General features: G+C 40.5%; 1 long non-coding RNA gene across 1 annotated transcript; it reads right to left on the bottom strand.

Moving 5' to 3' along the window:
- Positions 1 to 9,621: 9,621 nt before the first annotated feature.
- On the bottom strand, positions 9,622 to 18,669 carry LOC140250750 (uncharacterized). The gene is made up of 3 exons (XR_011903258.1): positions 18,614 to 18,669; positions 12,904 to 13,029; positions 9,622 to 10,240 (listed from the first exon to the last, which is right to left on the bottom strand). It is a non-coding gene; the product is annotated as an uncharacterized lncRNA (long non-coding RNA).
- Between the last annotated feature and the right edge of the window lie 1,330 nt (positions 18,670 to 19,999).

Here is a 19,999-nt window from a genome sequence, read left to right as displayed (position 1 = left end):
GAGTAAACAATTAGCTCAAAATTAATAAACACTTTGAAAAGATAAAATGATGCGAGTACAAAGCTTTTTGTAAACATCTTTTAATCCTCTGATGTCCCTTTGCCAGTTTCCCCACCCTGGTTTATAAACCAGGCTGTCCAAGGCCACACAACAAGTCAGCAGCTAAGCCAAGATAGACTTTAATGCTTTAATTCCATTTCTCAAGCATCAATGTTTCTGTCCTTCCTTACACTTTGCCTCCTTTTTCAAGCAGTGAGTACTTCTCAAATCTTTCCTCTTACTGAGAAATGAAAGCTATATTGATTCCCCATACTTTGTGAGTCCAGCCCTGGGATACAGAGGAGCTTTACAATTCTGTGATCCCTTTAGCTCAAGGTAACTTTGACCCCAACAGATGCTAGTTTCTACTCTGTGTCCTTTACTGGCATCTGAAGCCAAACAAATTCTAGCCATTAGCAATAACTTTATTCTGTCTGTAGACTTGCTGGGAGACGAGCAAACAGGACTTCTAAGAAAATAGGCAAGCAGTAATAAAATTGCCAGAGAGTAACTCTTCAGCATTTCTCAGGTTGCAGAGATGCCTAGGTTTGCATTTGTGCTGTTATCTTGAAAAATATGTGACTCGATTGTATTCCTTCATCACAGCAGCAGCTTCCTCTCCTCCTGGCTCAGCAATGACATCTTGTTTCCTCCCTGTCTGCAAAACATATCCCTGCCTCTAACATTCTGCTGGTGAAAAATTTTGCTTTGTTGATTGGTTGCCAGCCAAGGCTGCTCGGAACACAAGTGAAGGGGATACAAGTTTTCAGATAAACAGTCTTAAGTTCCTGCATACCTGAATCTGTGCCAGATTCTTCCAGTAGCATTGTTCATTAGTGCTAGCTGCCATCTCTAGAACTCAAACAGCATTTGAACTAAGCTCTCTTTAAAGAATGTCAGTGTTGAGATATAGTCCAAATAGTGGAGGACAGTCTCCAGCCTCAAGTCTTTAGTAGCAAAAAAAGACTGCACGTTCATTGTCTGTATTTATAATACAGGCTTTCTGTTTCATGTATTTTGCCTTACCCCATGTATAAAAGGTGCAGATGTTGATATGGTGATGTACTGATAAATGAAAAGCATTAAAGCACTGCCATTCAATGAAGCACCCATCTGTTTTACTATATAATCTTTAAAGTTCCAGTTTAGCCTACATATCAACAAGAGGACTACTTTTGTTACAACTAGAAGGGAGCACAAACTCTATGAGGTCCCTAGAATATTTTCTAGATTTCCTTCCTCTGTCATTCTTTACCTCTTTTTCCTCAAAGGTTCTACCTTTAGTTCACCTACTGCTCATCTCAGGCAGCCTGGAGGAAATCTATTTACGCTCATTCTATGGCCCCAAGCTAGAAAATTCTTAAATGTCTTTCTATCCCACAGGCATTAGTTGGATGCCTCTCCCAGAGGAAGTATTCTTTTGGAGTACAGAGAACTTTCCCATGCCCACTCTTGGTACACTTGTTTGTTGCACAAACCAACAACATAAGCAAACCACACAGGCTGCAGAAGCATGGCAAATACAGGAGCCTGAAAGCAGGTGCTCAGGAAGGAAAGGGCTTCTCCAGAGCTTTCTGAAAGACTTACAAATGAGAAGTAATGAAAAGGAAGGCCCATGTGTGCTGGTATGAACTTCTTAGAAGGCTTTTGCATTGAACAAGTAGAGATAGGGATTCAAGGTTATGTTTCAAAACTGCCTGTTCAGAACTGGGAGCTTCAGAGGCCATCAAGGCTAAATGCCAAACAAAATGAAGGCTGGACTCTATCAGAGACTTAGGACATAAACACCAACCAGAAAAACGTGAACACCAATCTCATAAGAAAAAGCAGAACACCTACATTAGTGCTTTATCAGCTCTTGGGACATAAGCAAAATTGACCTCCTAGGCAGCACAATTCTGTTTTCTTTAAATGTGTGTTTATTCTCAAGGGACATCATTTGTAATGTTTAGAAAATAATCTATATTAAATGAAAAAAATCTAAGAGAGGACAGTCATTGCCACTGTTAATGTTGAAGGATACCTGGCAATTAGAAACCCATTTGATAAAAATGGAAATTTCAGTTTGAGATATCTTTTCTTTTGCTGTTGAATGGCCTACACAAACAAGGGAAATGACTCACTAACTAAAAGTAATTATACACGGAGGGCTGGCATACACCAAAAGTAAACTGAAGATTCATACGCGTTAATACTTAGGTCAGCTATGCGAAATGCTTAGATATGAATTTAGAACATTCTTCTTTCCATTCACTGTTAAACAATCCTAACAGCTGCCACCTGGGTTCATAGGAAGGAATTGATCAACTACTGAAAAATGTCAATTGTTGTCATCAAACTATTTAGGAATTTTCTTCAGAATCATAGTTCTGAAGGTGAAAGAAAATGCATAAGATCTCAGCCCTGTCAGGGCTTCAAAAGAGTCATCAGGAGATCGCTACCATTTCTAGCAGAGAAGAAAACTGAAAGTGATCTTTAACCAAATTCCTCTTTCTGTCCTAGAATCTCTGGCAACTCTCGGAGAACAAGCAAAGAAATGTTTTCATACCAGTTAATTCTTCTCATTAATTTTCTTCAGCAGCGCTCCCCTATGTACCCACAATGCCACTTCCTCCGATCTCAGGCAGAGAACCTAAATATTTCAGATAGTTCTGTGACACAAAACAAGACAACAAATTATGGTTCTGACAAGTAAGCTACAAGTACTCCTACTCTTGTCTTCAAACATTTCTCTGTCATTGTTCAAAATATATGTGGCTGAGCAGACCCCACATGGTGAGTTCCCTGAGGCAACATGAGGAATTCAGTCTGGTCTCAAACAAGAGGGAGGATGTTTTAAACATTACTTCTATGTCTTAACTATTCTCTGCAGGTTTGTTTGTTTTCTTTTATATCAAGCTACATTCAGAAGTCTTTTAGTGCCTGTGACAATTTTAAATAAAATTCTCCAGATGAGTAAGCTCTCTTGTGCCATACTGAAACAGTTAAGCAAACAACTTAGGCATTTCATTCCTGGCTCCATATTGAAGCAAATAACCTTGTTTTCTGGAAAGATCATAGGAGCTTAACCTACATATGACTAAAGAAATATAAAGAATGCTGCACCACATTTAAGTGCTCCATGTTAAGAAATGAGGCTCTTAAGTTTTGGCTCAGTTTGGTTGATCTCTTTGCAGGTATTTAAGAATACTGCAAGTATTCTTAAGGTATCTTAAAAGTAACAGCAGTGGATGCTGATAGTGAATTTAGAACAGACCAGTGCAACACTAGATTGCCTCATACAGCATCCTCTCCCTCCCTCTGACCTGAGCCAACAAGGGCAGCTGCTAATCCTTCCATTTTTAGCACAATGCAGACCTTTCTCTGTTCACTAATCCATCACCACATCAGCAGCATCAGCTGATGGGTGGCCCCTTTCTCCTGCAAATGCTAACCCCAGTAGCTCTGCCAGTTTGCCTGATCCTGTGTGCACCTCCCACCCAAAATCCACAGTGCAGTGAAAGGTGAACCAAATCCTGCCCCTAGAATGGTGCCTCATGAGAGCTCAGGCAGCCTGAGTTTGAGTTTGTTTTCTTTAAAAGGCAGTTAAGTCTAATAGATGTAAGATTTACAGAACAACGGGAGAAAAAAACACCCTACTGACACTGTCATTAATCTCACTGTAGTATTGGAAAGAAAGGCCATTTTTGTTCCTAGGGAGGGTCTTTGCTTTATGATCCAGCAAAGGCTGGATGCTTCCAGGCTGTCTGAGCTTGTTCCAAATTCAATAGAGACCCACAGCAGTGGAAAGCAAAGTCACTTAATTCTTCAATTAACTAAACATCTACTATATATAAAAGAAACAAACATAGATACAGCTTAGATTAGGTCCACAGTTTTGGCATTTATCCTGAATACGTATTCAAGTACAACTGAATTTGTTATAGTCAGTGGCAGCACACAAGGTAGGAAAAATTGTACAGCCCAGCAAGTAGCTTTTCTTTAGTCTTCATTCATCTTATGGCTCTTCTTTTTCCTTTTGATGATACAAAGAGTGCTGAAAACTGAAATAAATTATGCAAGGACGGAGACATCCAAACTATGGAAGGTACACTAAGATACAATAGTATGACATAAAAAGTACAGATCCTGACTAGTTTCTTTTTTATAAAAAAACTCCTTGCACCTGAGGTAAGGAGGTTTGTATGTAAGGTTTCATATCAATTTGTTCTCTCCTGAGAAGCTGCAAGACACATTGAATTAGATGTTATATAGTCCACAGCATAAAGCTCAGCATATAATTCATTCACATCAGTTTTAAAAACATTTGAGTCTTGAAATCCTGTGTTAGCAGCAATATGTAATAGGCATTTAACCTTTATAGAGAAAATGAAGTTTATATTTAGAATTAAATTCACTGTTGTTCAGAAATAATGACCTGTCTCCGACTTCCAGAGTATGAATTGCTCCTACCTTATCTGCTACTGCTTCCACAGAGGAGAAATGGAACAGCTCTTTAGACAGCAAATATCTTCTCTTTCACTTCTAAAGAGCTTTTTAAAAAGCAGCAGGACTAATGTGCAAAAGCACAGGTTGCAGGCACAGCCTTGCACATATACAAGATAGCACAAAGCAATTGGAAGTTGCTTCTGCATCACTGTAGGCCCCAGAAGGGATGGTCTCAAAACTGGGACTTGGTCTTTCCCACTTGCTGATGGGCATGCACGGGCTGGAAATGTTTGCTCAGCTTCAAAAACACTGCACTGCATGTTTCTGAGCAGCCTTGCACCTTGCTGTGGAACTTTGATATTCAAAAATATACTTTGAAAAGCATGTTAACATGCCTGAGACAATCTCAGAAGGAAGCTGAATAATAGAATTGGTCCTGTAACAGGTCAGGCCTGCAACAAGCCTCACCCATCTGTGAAGTAGTCACATTTGTTGATTCGATTCAGCTTTGTCCAGTAAACAAACGGAAAGAGAAGTAGAGTATGCAGCAAAAAATCCTGGCTCTTGCTTTGGAACAAACAGGAAACAATGTTACATTATCTGAGGAACTTCCTACCATGTGATTTTTACAAGGCAGTCAGATTCAACTGTCAGTAACATAAGTAGTACCCACAGCCTTAGCAAAAATCTCTAATCACAACTACACCAAGCTGAAAGCTTGCTCTGCCAGTGGCCAAGCAACATAAAACAAGCTCTGCAGAAGGCCATAACTATCTGGAGAGTAATATAGTACAGCAGGCATTTGCAAATGTGGAATTACAAGGAGTTTGCACAGCAGATCTTGCCCTGCTGCCCTCAGACTGCATTTGCACTGTATACTGTGGGACCTTCCCCCCACCTTCACCCCAAGTTGCACATGACAGAAAGTGCAGCACTGCCCACAACCTGCCCAGCAAGAAGGGAATGCACCATCAGGCCTGACTCTAGCCTTGCAAGGAAAGGTGTCCAGCACAGAAGACCCATCAGGCTGAGCAGTTGAATAAAATAGGAATGTTTTCAACTAGCATCTACAGGTAACCCCCCTCCACAGAACATCTGGACAGAAGGGAGGCTACGGCAGGGGAGATTCAGGCTGGACATTAGGAAGTATTACTTCTCAGAAAGGGTGGTCAGGCACTGGAATGGACTGTCCAGGGAGGTGGTGGAGTCACCGACCCGGGGGGTGTTCAAGGAAAGGCTGGATGTTGTGTTGAGGGACATGGTTTAGTGGGAGCTATTGGTAATAGGTGAACGGTTGGACTGGATGATCTTTTAGGTCTTTTGCAACCTTGGTGATTCTATGATTCTAGGAGGGAAATCTCCCTCTGGAGAATTCCTATCCACATATTGGGAACTGAAGGGGTCATAGAGACACCAGTGCTACATTTGCTGTGACGGGAAAGCAATGGTACCCCTGTACAGAGGTACATATTAAATACAAAATGGCTTTTTCCACTCTCCTTTAAAAATAAAGGTTTCCTTGTCCTTCCTAAAATAGAAGGAAAACAAAAGGTTTTGCATTGATTATGGGGCATATACACTAGGAACACCTGCCTGGGAGCATGCAAAGAACTGCTGCATCTAACTGACCTCCCTGGAGCCCACTGTGCTGCTGGGGATGTGCAGCAATAAAGGCGTTTCCTCCAAAAAAAAAAAAAAAAAAAAAAAAAAAAAAAAAAAAAAAAAAAGAAGGAAAGGCCACCCCTCCTCCCCAACAATGAGATTAAATTTCCATTAACTTCTGACCTACAATTGGTCAGCATTTTTTGAAGCAACCAAACATACATAACATATGAGTTTAAGTAAAAAACAAAAGCAAGAATAAGGATGAAATTAAATACAGTGACACAAAAGGCACTGAGGTTGGGCTGTGATGCAAAATTATAAATAATAGGATTCCTAACAATACATTATTTCTTATTTCCTTTCCGGAAGCATCTTTACTTTCTTTTTTAAAGTCAGTCCATGTAGGAACATATTGTCTCAGTAAAGTAATAGCTGTTATGTTCCTCTTTCCCCTACTCCCTTCCCACCCTGATATATGCTTATAAACCAGAAGTGATTACAATAAATTCAGCTTCCAGACACTCGATTAGACATCACAGTGAACACAGACCACCCACTGACTTCATCTGCTTTGCTTTTCTAGTCCCAGATTTCTGCAGAATTTTCACTGCCCTTGATAATGAAGAACATAAGCTTTTTTTATGTTTTAAATACAGAAAACATGCAGGGGCCAGTCAAGGAGAATCCATTAGAAGACAGAAAGTCCAAGACAACCCATTACACATATTTTGCCCTCAACTGGTGTACCATCAGCCAGAGCATCCTCCCTCCTTTTCAGCTCACATTGTAGCTCAAAGATGCCAACTGGTTTAGCTCAGTCAACCCCCAAAACCTGTGGGTCATCCTAGTTTGCCTTTTTACAGAGGCTACCTACATTAAACACAAGCTAGAAAGGTAAAAATAGAAGTGAAATAAAGCTTAGAAACATAGAACATGGTTCCACCAGTCGAAGGCTTTATAGAGCTCTTCCCTCATGGTCCATGAATTCCCTAAAGTTTCCTGGTTTGGGACATCTGTACAAGCAGATATGACATTTACTGGGATAGGCTCCCGAGGGAGGTGGTTGAATCACCATCCCTGGATGTGTTTAAGAGCCGTTTGGATGTGGTACTCAGGGATACGATTTAGCAGAGGGTTTTTAAGAGATAGGGTACTGGTTAGGATGTGGTTGGACTTGATGATCTTCAAGGTCTTTTCCAACCTGGGTAATTCTGTGATTCTATGATTTCAGCCTGGATGCTATCACACACAGCTATGATCTTGGAGAGGCACACAATAGCCTGGTGAAAGGAACAACAAAATAGACATGGTTTATACTACTACAAGTCACTGCTATAAAAATTATCTAGCTTCCAATCTCTGCAGAGCTAACACTTCCAAAGGTTGCCTCCTTCCTGCTGAGGAGCCTTCTGTCACATACACTCAATCCAGCCCAGCTACTTCTGCCAGATAGTTTTTGTTAATTATTAACCCAATTCACAGAAATGTGAAACCCTTTTATTTTAATTGAAAACAGGGTATGTTGCTGACAAATGCTGCAGTTTAGTTTGCCATAAACAGTGCAGTCTTGTGCTATATTTACGTAGCTTTTGCCAGCAGTACCTCAGAAAAACAACATACCAATAGGATCACTTTATCCTTCAATAAAATTAATCAATCTGAAATTGTTAGGTGTCACACAGCAGCGGTCTATGAAGCAAAGCACAACTTCAGTGAAGTACAGAAACCCAAAGTAAAAAAAAATACTGTATGAACATCAGTCATAAATACAAACCAAAATATTGCCAGGACTACAGAATAAGTTCCTTATGAAAAAGGCAATGCAAGTTCTGAAGCTTCAGCTGGAAAACAGTTGATTTCTAATGGTGAAACAAACTACACGTTGGAAAAGGAGAACACAAACAAAAAATACATTCTCGGTATAAACTTTCAGAAGCTGACTTATTTAATATTACATTTGTGAGACCACTTGTTACACTGTGACTCGGCTTAAAAACCAAAATTGATTAGCAGCTCTCTCTTGTAATAACATTAATTATGATTATTATAACAAAAACAGTTTATGCTAACTGTGGCCAGCTGCTGTGGATCATGTTGAATGTGGTACAGATTTCTGTGAAGCCCAGCAGCCAAGACATGCTCTTAGGGTGCACATGCACACGTTGAGATTCTTGTCAATCAAGTGAGATGTGCCTTGAAGCAACATGTAGGAGCTGTCTTAAGTATTTAGTACAGTAAGCATTAAGAAAATAGCTAAAAGTAAAAGCAAACACATCAGCCCCCGAGGATAGACACCAAACTGTAATTTAAGAACACCAGAGGAATGAGTACTCTGGACTCCAGGCAAGAAGATACTTTCTCATTAAAGGTAATAACTCCCTTAACCCCACTAACCTCTGAGAATGGATTCACCTTCATTTCTTCTTTTCCTCTCATGTAATACACACATCAACACAGGGGTAGATGTCACTTGGCCAACTTCAGCAACCGATGACTAAACTGCCATATTTAAGACTGAGATTTTCAATCCCTGCACAAAGCAGAGAAACTTCTCTGGCTGAAGTGTCATCATCAACACAAGATGCCACCTCCTGGGGCAATGAGGGCAGGGATTCCAGAGCCCTGACCTGCAGCAAAACCCAGTTAGCCAGTAAGTTGTCTTCCGTAAACATCCCTGCCAAAACACACTCCTCTACAACCTCAAGTAATCCTTCACCCTCAATATTTCCCCTACAGCTCCCCACAGGGCCATGCACATAGTTGCACTGCACAGCCATATCAAACAGGCCAAGGAAGAATTAAACACATTAAAACATTAGCCTGTCTCTTCTGGGAATTTTGAAAGATGCTAGCCCTGCTTCACCACTTTTTCCTCTCCCTATTCTATCCCCCTTATCTAAAAACTAAACCATAAAACAAACATTTCCGGGGTTCAGCATGAGCTTCTGCCACTTGGGCCTGACATCTTCCCCCTCATCATCACCTGACCATACTCATTATTCACATTTATGTCAGGGACAGACTGCAACTCCTGGAGCACTCCTCTCTGGTGCATGCTGTAGACCAAAGTTGCTGAGGGAATTTAACAGCTGTCCAGAGGACAGATGAAAACAGGATGTCATTTATCCTCAGTGGCAAGGCTGGAGGTCTTGCCAAAGCAGAGGCCACAGTTAAGCTACCAGGTAATGGATGTTTAGCGATTCACATGACAGTAGTTAGGGTCTCAACCCAGTTAACAGTGGAAGTGTTGCCTAGCAATACGGCATTAATTAGTACTGCCACTGGGTGGCTCCAAGAAGGTCACAGCCAGGTCTGGATCACACAGTGAATTACCCCATTCCACTAATGATGAGAATAAATGACAGATGGTTTCCATGGAAAGGTTAAGTCAAAAGCGACCATCTTATCTAATGCGAGTACAGCAGGAATTAGACATATATATAACAATATAATTTTTATTACAATTCTTATATATTATAATAATAAGGTATATAGAAATCTAGGGAAAAAAGCAGCACACCACTGCTTTCATTCTACATTAAGCCTAATTGCAATTCATTTATCATTATTCAGAAAATTGGGACTTATTCAATTTCCAAAGAAACCAAGATTCCCCACTGTCCCTCAGACATTTCAAACCTTTAAAACACAGGTGTGCAAGAGGACCCACAGCAGCAGTGTTGATGTTCTTGTTTAATGGCCTGAGAAGATAGGAAGGAAACTCCTCAGGAGTTCACAGTGTTCAGGCAGAGTGCAAATCTGGAGAAACTAGACAGATAACTAAAGCAGATGAAGATCAAATCTAGCTTAGGCAGTGGGGAGTTGTAGCTGTGACAGTACTGGGGGATGTGGCTGCATCTTTGATTCTGAGCAGGCAGATTACTAACACTCTCTGCCATAGGACACAGCTGTACACCGTGCCCCCTGTTCACAAGGCCACATCCACTTCAGTTCAGCAGAAGTCTTGATAGATAGATAGATAGATAGATAGATAGATAGATAGATAGATAGATAGATAGATAGATAGATGTGTATATATAAAGTTCTTAAGAATTTGGTTGGCAGAGAATGAGAAGGGTTTGCACTGCTTCTCTGTGGGGTAACTTCAGGCCAGCCACTGAAATCTGATGTGTGTTCCCAATACTCAATCTTCTGTTGACATCACCATCTAGAAAAGAGAATCAGGGAGAAATGAAGTTTGGATTACATAAAGTATTTTTTTTTTCCCTCCTTTCTTACATGCTATTATTGCTTTTAATTAAAAAATATATAGATAGATTTTGAGGAGATGGAGAGATGAGTCTCTGATGTGCAATGGTCTGAATCTGTAATCTGTCATAAAACAAATATAGAATTAAGGAGGAAGCCAGAGGTTGTGAGATGGACCAAGATGAGTGCAAACGAAATTAAAGGGCCAAATAAAATGGATATTATCTGGCAAAAGGTAAAAGTTAAGCTAAGCCATTCCTCCTAAATGACTCTAGAGAAGCAGCAGAATAACAAAATGGAGAATGACCTAGTTTGTTTGCAGAAGTGCTCATACAGACATGACACCGGCCCACAAACCTGCTCCTACTGACACCGACTGTGTACTCTACCATAGACTGCGGTGGAAGGAAGATGCTATCCTCATAAATGCACAAAGGAAACAAGACAAGACAAACCTCACAACAATAAAATATCAGGCAATGAAGACTCTGAAATAAAGGGTTTGAAATGTTAATTGCCATTTTGGGGTATGGTTCTCTCTAACAGCCTGCTTTGACACTACATTTCCAGTGAGGTAACAGAGGGCTTTTAAATAGGTTGTAGCAAGTTGGTACTTTCACACTTCATGGTCTCAAAGAGGTCAGATAAGACACTTCTGTCTTCAAACCATGGGGGAAGGTTCCAACTTAACAGCAGCAACAGCTTCCTGTGTTTTCACATTGTTGACACACAGAAGATATGTTTCCCAGAAGCTGAGCAAAAGCATGGTAACATAGGCAGAAACACACCTCCTGCACACAGACCAAGTTGTCTGCTCCTTCTCAGAAACAGACATCCTCACTGCATGCCAGCCCTGAGGAAACAGAGCCCAGAGCCTGGAAGTCAGTGTCTGCCATGGAAAACCAGAGCTCAGTTTTATAGACCTGACTCCCATTTATTAATGTACTACTTAGAGGCTACTGAATACCTTTATAGGAAAAGCTCATCAAGTGTTCTAGAAAGAGTATGAATTACTGTCATTGCTTTTATAGTATAAAACCTATTTTCTCTACCAGTGTGGGATAGGGCAGGTCTGTGCCATTAAATGTTTAGATGCCATTAGATTTACCACCGCAGTCACATTTCTCAGTGAGCACTGTATGGAAACTATTAAGTGTAGAACAGTTATATCTAGTCGCAAGCAGATGTTTTTGTTTGTTTGTTTGTTTTGTTGTTTGTTTTTTGACCACTCAGGTAAAATTGTGAGCAGAAGTTTGTTATGACTGTATTGCTGGAAAGACAGAGAAACAAAAATAACATCTACCAACAAGTTCCTCCTCATACAGATGTAACCAAACAGCATTTTCATTGCTGTTGCACAATCATATGGAGACAGAAGGGGCTCAAAAGCAGGAGCTAATATTAGTACCGTATATTTTTATGACTTCTGCTGTGTTTACAGAACACAGAAGCCTTTCACTCCTTTCCGTAGTGAGGGGGAGGGAGCTGAGAAAAGGCTTATGAACAGTGCTCTGCTGGTGCACAGAAACCAGAGCCAGAAACCTCACAGTCATGGATCCCCAACCCCCAACCTCAACATTTCGCTCAAGCCAGTGAAAGAGCAGGCAAGAGCTGCCAAATATGCACTAACATGTGACAGTGAATGAAATTTTACTCTACTAAAAAGGCAAGAAAACTTTTCTTAGCCTTCTGTTGAAGTTTTGTACATTGCTTTGGAACCCACATAGTTCCATTGTGTCATATTTTAGACAACTCCTGATAAATACAAGATAAAGCAAAATATACAGTGGTATTTCTGTTTCAACAAATAGTGTTTGAACTTGACCTTTCTTTCCTGTACAGTAAATATTCCCATATTTTTCCCTTCCCTTGACCATATTGGTTCCTCACCACTTAACTCACTATCAGCCATATTTGGTGCTAGATGAATGTTAAAAATGGTGCTATTACAGCCTTTTTTGACCACTACTGCTGAAATTGGACCCTTGCTGTAGTGTTTTGATGGGTATTCTAAAGTCACGAAGAGTCCTCACAAACAGGAAAGGGACAGAGTGATACTTTGATTTAAATATATATCACTCTAGACATCCAAGAGGTGAGTATAAGCTTAAGCAAACTATTATCTTCACTTCCATATACTAACCTCAAATCAATTCAGTGGCTGCTTTCTTTCTGTCTTAACTACTTAGATCAGAAGCTTCTGAACACAAGAATTCTTTTCTTTTAAGATATCAGGGAGGGGAAAGTGCTTGCACAAAAGATTTCCCGGCTGCACACCAACTGAATACAATGTCTCCAGATAATTACTACATTATTACAGTTGCTGATGCTATTAAAAAATCCACACACTGCTGAACTCTGATCAAAAACATTAAATCATTTCAGAACCTGGAAAATTTCTGGGCCATCAGTATGAAAACATCTTTCCATTGGATTTTTTTTTTCCTACTTCTACTGCAGACATCAAGCAAATAGCTTAAAGACCTGGAAACTGGAATACAGTAATGGAAAAAGGCAACACACTAACCTTCATAGTATGAATTAGCATAGTAACAAAGCATCAGAAGAGAAAGGACAAGGGTTAAATCTCAAATCTCTGTCTTGCAGGAAGATGTCACCAACCTGTCCCTCTGACTTCAGAGCAACTCCTGCCTGTTGGTGCCACACATCCTTCAGCCTCCAGAAACAGCAGTGCCCATACATGGCCTCAGTGAGGGCACACCAGCAGCAGTCAGTATGCCTGGGCTCCTGCACAACAAGAGGAGCTCAGTTTGGATCTCTGGAAATTCCAGCTTTTGGTTTTCCAGGAAAAAAATCAGGCAAAGACCAGACCTTTTCCACCCCCAGTTTCTCTCCACTTTTCAAGTCCTCCCCTAGTCCTAACAGCCATCATTCTATAGAAATTCTGTACCTTCCAGGAGACCGTCTCCTCAGAATCTGCTTTATAGATACACACAGGCTGGAATTCTCAGGACAAGGAACACCAGGCTGCTGAGTAAAGACCAGGAATAATTTACATTGATAAAGCTCAGCCAGAGAAACTGTTAGAGCCTTCGGGTCCTCTGCCAAGGCACCATTTCACACGCTGACTAAAGCCTCAACAACCCATGCTGTTTTCCATCTGAATTCATCCCTTTTAATATACACTAGGAAGTATCCACTGTTGTAAAACAAAATAAATAAATAAAAATTAAAAATTTTTGCTTTCCTTAATAAGACAATTTCCAGCAATTCCATACTTCTATAGATGTTTCAGACACTGTAAAGGCTATAATTCACTCCAAGTATCAGGACACTCTTAAAACATGGGTATTCAAATGAACAACTTTCCTTTGCATTGCTTCAGACAGTATCAGTACTGGAAGAAAGAACATTAGTGACTGAGAGAGAGGGTATTAAGTCTGGAAAAGTCTAGTTCAAATAAAGGGAATTTTGAGATCTTTCCCCATACCTGAATATCCTCAGGAGCCACCTTTGTAACATAATCTCTGCTCTGAACAGTTTATCCATCTTGTTGGAGGGGAGAGGAACTGTAATGCTCAAACTCTTGTAAGATGCTCACAAGTTGCTCAGAAAGTAATTGTCACCTCAGTTTCTATAGGTTAATATTGTGAACATTTCTATATGTATTTCCTTCCAGCCATTGACTGCCGCCTTTACACCACTTAATATGCACATAGTCCAGAAAATCACACTGCTTTATCTCATTGGCTGTGTGGCACAAGGAGACTCAACCAAGTAACAGCTGTCTGGAATCACTTGAAAAAAATCACACTAGGGGGTGTCAGCAGGCAGGAGGATCTGGAGCATCCCACCAATTAGTCCTTGGCTGGTTAGTCAGACTGGCACCTGAGTAAGAGGCAAACTGCTTTTTCTCACCTCTGATCAAGCCCTACTCCTCAGTGTCATCTAGGAATCTTCCTTGAGCCACACACTCCTGTTAGAACTAGCTCAAAGAGAAGGGCCAGAACACACTAGGGCTATGCTGCTAGCTCATAACACTGTTTAACAGTTCACACGGCAGAGGATGCTCTGGGAAAGAGTCTGGGAGCAGTGGACTGAACATATAAACCATCAGCAACCAAAGTTACTGGCATTCATAAAAGAACACCAAGCTGGATCTTCAGCACAGACCACAAGCCAGCAGTTTTTCCATCCTGGGATCTGACTCCCATAGTCTTTGTCTTTAGCAGCACACTGGCCTGCCAGATCTGTGGTTGTATCATTCTTGGAAAACACTGAGTAAAAATGGACAAAAGATTCCAAGCCCAAAAGAGCAGTCGGATTGACAAAAATCAGTTCACATTTTGTTGTTATTTAAACTCTAGTAAATCCAGCCTCAAGAACAAGAGAAGTCTGGATGAAATCCAGTAGATTCTTTGGCCTGAACAAACACATCTATACTAGAAGCTGAGGCAGGGAGAAAAGGCTTTCAGCAGTGTTTTTATCCTCTTTGTCCTTGGGCTGACCCAGTATGGATGTAGGTCTTGGACATGCCAGACTATTTAGAAGGCCTGTTTTTCCAAGATCACTGGAGCACTTTTATCATGACACTGTGCACAGTCTGGCTCTACTGGTTTTGAATAGGAGAACTTGCAAGAGGGAGGCTAAAGCTTTAATTTTGCTAAGAAAAATAAGCTGAACTCCTTTTTATACTGAAAAAATAATGTTCCCTTTCCTTGCAGCATTGCTGAGGAGGTTCACAGTTTAGCACAAGAAAAGCCCCCGTATTTTCACTCGCATTTCAGAAAAGCTTTGTGGTTTATGCTGTTGTGGAGCTACAAGAGCTACCAGGGCTTAACCAGGTAGACTAAAGCTACCCTAGACAGAGCAATCTCTCAAGCAAGGGAATTAAACAAAACACCTAGTTTGTGGAGTGTTTCTTTTGTCTTGTTTCCAGTGCCTTCCACAGCTCAGTTTCAGCCCCAACACCTGTTCCCTGAGGCTGATTACAAAAGTGTATACAAACAAAACAGGTTGGTAATCCTTAAGATTAGTCAAGCAATGGAAGCCACAGTCCTGTAATACCAGCCTAACTCCAAATCCACCTTTGTTACAACCATATAGAATACACTTTGGAGGTAGATAATGAAAATAATGAGAACCTCCAGCAGCTGATATACAATATTGCTAGTACTGATCGGTTTCTGCTTCATTCTTTGGAACAGGAGAAAAGCTTTGGATATCTCTAGTCCAGTCACCCTCTCAAACCAAGACTGCTGCAAGTAGTAAATCAACCAGCCATGCCTTTGTCTAACTGAATCTTGAAGACCACCTGAATATGGACAAGTACCTTCCTCCATGCTGCATCACTAACTTGCAAAACACTTCTCTAGTATGCAAAAAGTTTTCCCATAACACAAGTGTTTCACAGACACCCAAGCAAGAAAATATGACAGCTGACCCTTATAATGCCACCTACCACTAAGAAAGAAAAAAACCTTGAGTAGCCAAAACTTGCATTAGATTACTCCTTAGTTGCCTCTTCACAAAATTAAACCACTTGAACTCTCCCTACACTTTCCTACAGAGCATGTGTTCTGGGCTTGTGATCACTGTGGTAGATTTCCACCAGACACTCTACTGCCTTCCCATCTTACTGTACTTGGGAGCCCTTACAACTGAGCAAGATGTTTGAGATGTGGTCACACTAACACTGACCAGAAGAAGCTATTGACTTCCTTCAGACTGATAGCCATGGTCCTCCTGTGACAGTATTAATAACAGCACAAAATCAGTAATCCCAATAAGCGAACTTGCAAAGAGGCCACTGTTGTGGCTCACTTGCAACTTAGTATGCACTGTAACCTACAGGTCCTCAGCAGGACTATCGCTCAGACAAATATTTAATTCCCAGCCTGGACAGACACAAGAATGGGGTCATATCACTTTAGAAGCAGGACTTCTTGTTACATTTAATGAGGCTTCTGTTGGCCCAGTTCACAAGTTTTTCATGGCTCCTCAGGACCATTTAGTTTGTCATTCAGTTTTCCTAGGTCAATAACACTCACAAATATGCTGAGAGTACACTGAATTTTCCAGGCCACCAAGAAATATTTTTTCCATATCAGCTCCAGTAATAATTCATGAGGCACTTTGCTTATTTCAAGTCACCAGAGACTAAGTCTCCAAATCTTGCTGCCCAATATTCAGCATATCTGATAGTCTAAGAAGGCTGTGGGAACTGGAATTAAAAATAAAATAAAAAAAAAAAAAAAAAAAAAAATCAACTACTTTCCCCTCACCCACATAGCCAGTCATTTCACCATACAAGGTGATCTTGTTTGTCAAGCATGATTTGACCATGGTAAATTGAAAACTGCTGACAGCTCTCAGTTACTTTCCTGTCATCCACACATTTGGAAACAGACTGCAAGAGGTCCCTGTGCCAAGCCAGCAAGCCTACAGTTTCCCCAGACTACCCCTATAGCAACTGGACAGATCAATACAATGGGAAAGGCGTTACCACAGAGATGTGATGACAGAAGGACCAGCACAATAGAAAGGTGCCATAAAGGAAGGGAAGAAGACCGCTCAACCATATCAGAAAATTCCAGTTCCACAAAGGAAAGCTTCACCAAGGAGGGATCTCCAGAAAGAGATCCTTCCCCAATGGCAGTCAGCCCTTAATTGAGGTCTAAGAGATGCAACCAGGCTGCAACCATTCCGGTCATGCAGATGAACTGCCTTCACCTGTGATCCCAGGGCTGACCAAGTCCTTTCCCCAGGTGCTCAATGAGTGATTCAGGCCATGACTGAACAGTTCTTGTTCAACCCTGCAAGCTGAAAAAGAATCACATTTACTCCCTTTTGCTGCAAGCATTTCTATAACATCTCTATTATCACCTTTAACATCCCCCACTAATTTTATCTCCAGTTACCTCTCCAATTTCATCACTAAATACCTAAAGAATAGTTGACTCCTCATTCATTCCATTTTTTCCCCTTATTTTTCATAATCATAGTTCAGCTAAAACCTCAGTCAAGCAGGTTTTCTACCTAAATTTCTTCCCTTTTTTCCAATGGATCTCAGCCTCCTAATGAAGTTTTCTCCACAAACTCTGAACTCTCACTGGCACCCTCCTGCTTCCTAATAATCTCCTTTGGTATTCTGCCTTCTAATTCTACATAGTAGTAGCTGTTCAAAAGCTGTTATAAACTTATACATATATATAAACACACAGGTAACTTTGAAAGTAATGCCTCCTATTTATTTCCATGGAAACTATAGCAGATACAAATTGCACAATAACACCATTTAACAAAGGAAATTCTCAGCTACAAAACACTTTTTTTTTTTCAGAGCCACCACCATGAGCTGTGTATTTTCATCAGCCATAAACAAAACCTGGATACCATGCTCATAAAGATTCATATCAGTGTAGGTGATCCACTGTCACCACAGTTGAAACACACCACCCACCACTTCATTGTGCTCACATCCACTGTCTGGTCTCCATCACTCTTCAGAGAACATTAATAATGACAATGGGTGCCATTTTTTCCACTTGGAGTAATTCAGTGATACACCTTTACTTCACACATACTTCCATATCTAAAGTCATTTTGTCAGACTGTCCCACTGCTGCCACCTGTAGCACAGCAACAAAATGTAATGGAATATTAGCCTAAAAGTTCAACCCCTACTGCCTTACCACCAGCATCCACCTCTGAGGTTGTAGGCCAACATAATAAAATGGAAGGCATTACTTTCAGAGCAGCATTTGCATATATGAACGAGGTTTTTCTTAATTAGAGAAGGATAATTGTCTAATCACTTGAAAAACAAGATGCAACTTGTACTCAACATCCAAAATAAAACTTTAAAAATTACTATTATGTATAAACTTTCCAATTACATTTTAATTATCAAAATAAAGGCTTATAGAAAAAAATGCTGGAATTGTAAAGAATAAGTTACTCCTGAAATTACCAGAAAAGACCTGCTTTTTTCATTAAAAAACAAACAAACAAACAAAAATTAATTGGTAGCAAACTCACATAACCACATAAGTAACTCTAATTGGTCTCTAGATCAATTTGACTTGGAAAGCATCACAAACCTTTTCAGTCAGTAACTCACAAGTATCATCCTGTGTTTCCAGCATGGAACACTACACAGCAGCCCTACTTTCTCCTTCCTGTCCAAGACATGCTAGTGTTAATCAGAACACTTCCTGGTGGCCAGAGCACAGCCAGACCACCAGGTACACTGCAAACTGAGTCTATTTGAATATATTTCTTCAGTTTCTGCAATATTGTATGTAGGTCATAACAGCAAAAATAAGTCCTGCCACACAAGCAAATAGTTTTGGAAATGGCATCCACTTACCTTCAGAACTTCACACTTGTCTATAATCTTGAAGCTTCCTAGATTAGTGGAACTCTCCCTTTCTGTCAAAGGAAGGGGTTAGAAGGCCAAAATGTAAAAAGTCATAAACTTTAATCCCAATAATAAGAAGGAAACCTTTCAGCTTTCTCAGCATTTTCTCAGTGCACAGACATCATGCATTCTTCATGGTCACAGTTATTAGCCAGTTCCCTTTGAAAAATCACTAGGACTGGCATAATTTTCCTCACATCCTGCAGGACTGACAGAGGAAAAAACAAAAAACATAACACTCACTAGAAGTACAAGAGCAAACTTGAATATTTCTTGTCTTAAAATAAACATTTCCTTCTGTATGCATCTCATTCTTTCACCATTTAAGGCCAAACCATAACATGAATCTCTGCAGAATCTTCCAGTCAGGTTGTCATCACCAAAGTACTCACCACCACCACTACCCTCCACCCCCTAACTCTTCTGGAAACTGGCTCTCCTTTCCTGTAGCAGCACAGGTATCAAAGGCACACTTTGAACAAGCAGCTGACTTTACATGACTGCTTTGTGCAGACAAATAAGTAGATTAGCCTGAGTCAAGCTATTATGCGTACAAACCTAGTGTGCACAACAGATGACATCAGGGATGTCAGCCCCCTGAACGTTCCCTGCATAGCTACAAGCAACATGAGCTAGCAGCCCCTAGGAGGAATACTCCACCCCCAACTCACAGGAGGACAGCAAAATTGGGCCACATTGCGAATGTACTAACAGTGACCCTTGCTGTGATCCACTGGCAAAAGATCAGACAACAAGCAGATCATGGAAGAAGAGAATTTCTTGTTTCAGTCCAACAGACAGAGTCTGGGTTTTTTTGATGCCCAAAGTGGGAGTTTTGATGTTTTGCAAAAACAGTTTCAGCATCATAAGGCACATTCTCTGGCTAGTAAGTTCAAAGGAGGAGTGTGACAGCCAGGATCAGAAGCTTTATTCAGCGACTGCTGATAAGCACGTGCTTTAGGGCACCTGTCCTGTAAATAGGGTCCTTTCCCTTTCAGTGTACATCGTAGCTGTGGGACCACCACACATATGTGGAAAAAGAGAATAATGGGAGCCTGTAATCATAAGGCTAAAGTACTTCTCATAAAAACCAAGAGTTGTATTCCTTCCAAAGGTCTTGTCAGGTTAGTGTTATTGAGCTTACACACTCTTTAAATGGGCTAGTTACCAATTAAAACAGTATTACAGTAATATTTCCTTATCTTCACTTTTTCTTCTTTCATTATATCAGGCTATTTTTTTAGTATAATCTTTAAAGATTTCACATTTACATATCAGGAAGTGCAGGGTCCATATTCTTTTTTAGCTAGCTGGGGCCAAGAGCTTAAATGCCTC

This window comes from Excalfactoria chinensis, chromosome 3, assembly GCF_039878825.1.
Source record: "Excalfactoria chinensis isolate bCotChi1 chromosome 3, bCotChi1.hap2, whole genome shotgun sequence".
Classification (NCBI taxonomy): domain Eukaryota; kingdom Metazoa; phylum Chordata; class Aves; order Galliformes; family Phasianidae; genus Excalfactoria; species Excalfactoria chinensis.
The sequence above is the reverse complement of the archived record's forward strand: the minus strand, read 5'-3'. Positions and strand labels throughout refer to the sequence as shown.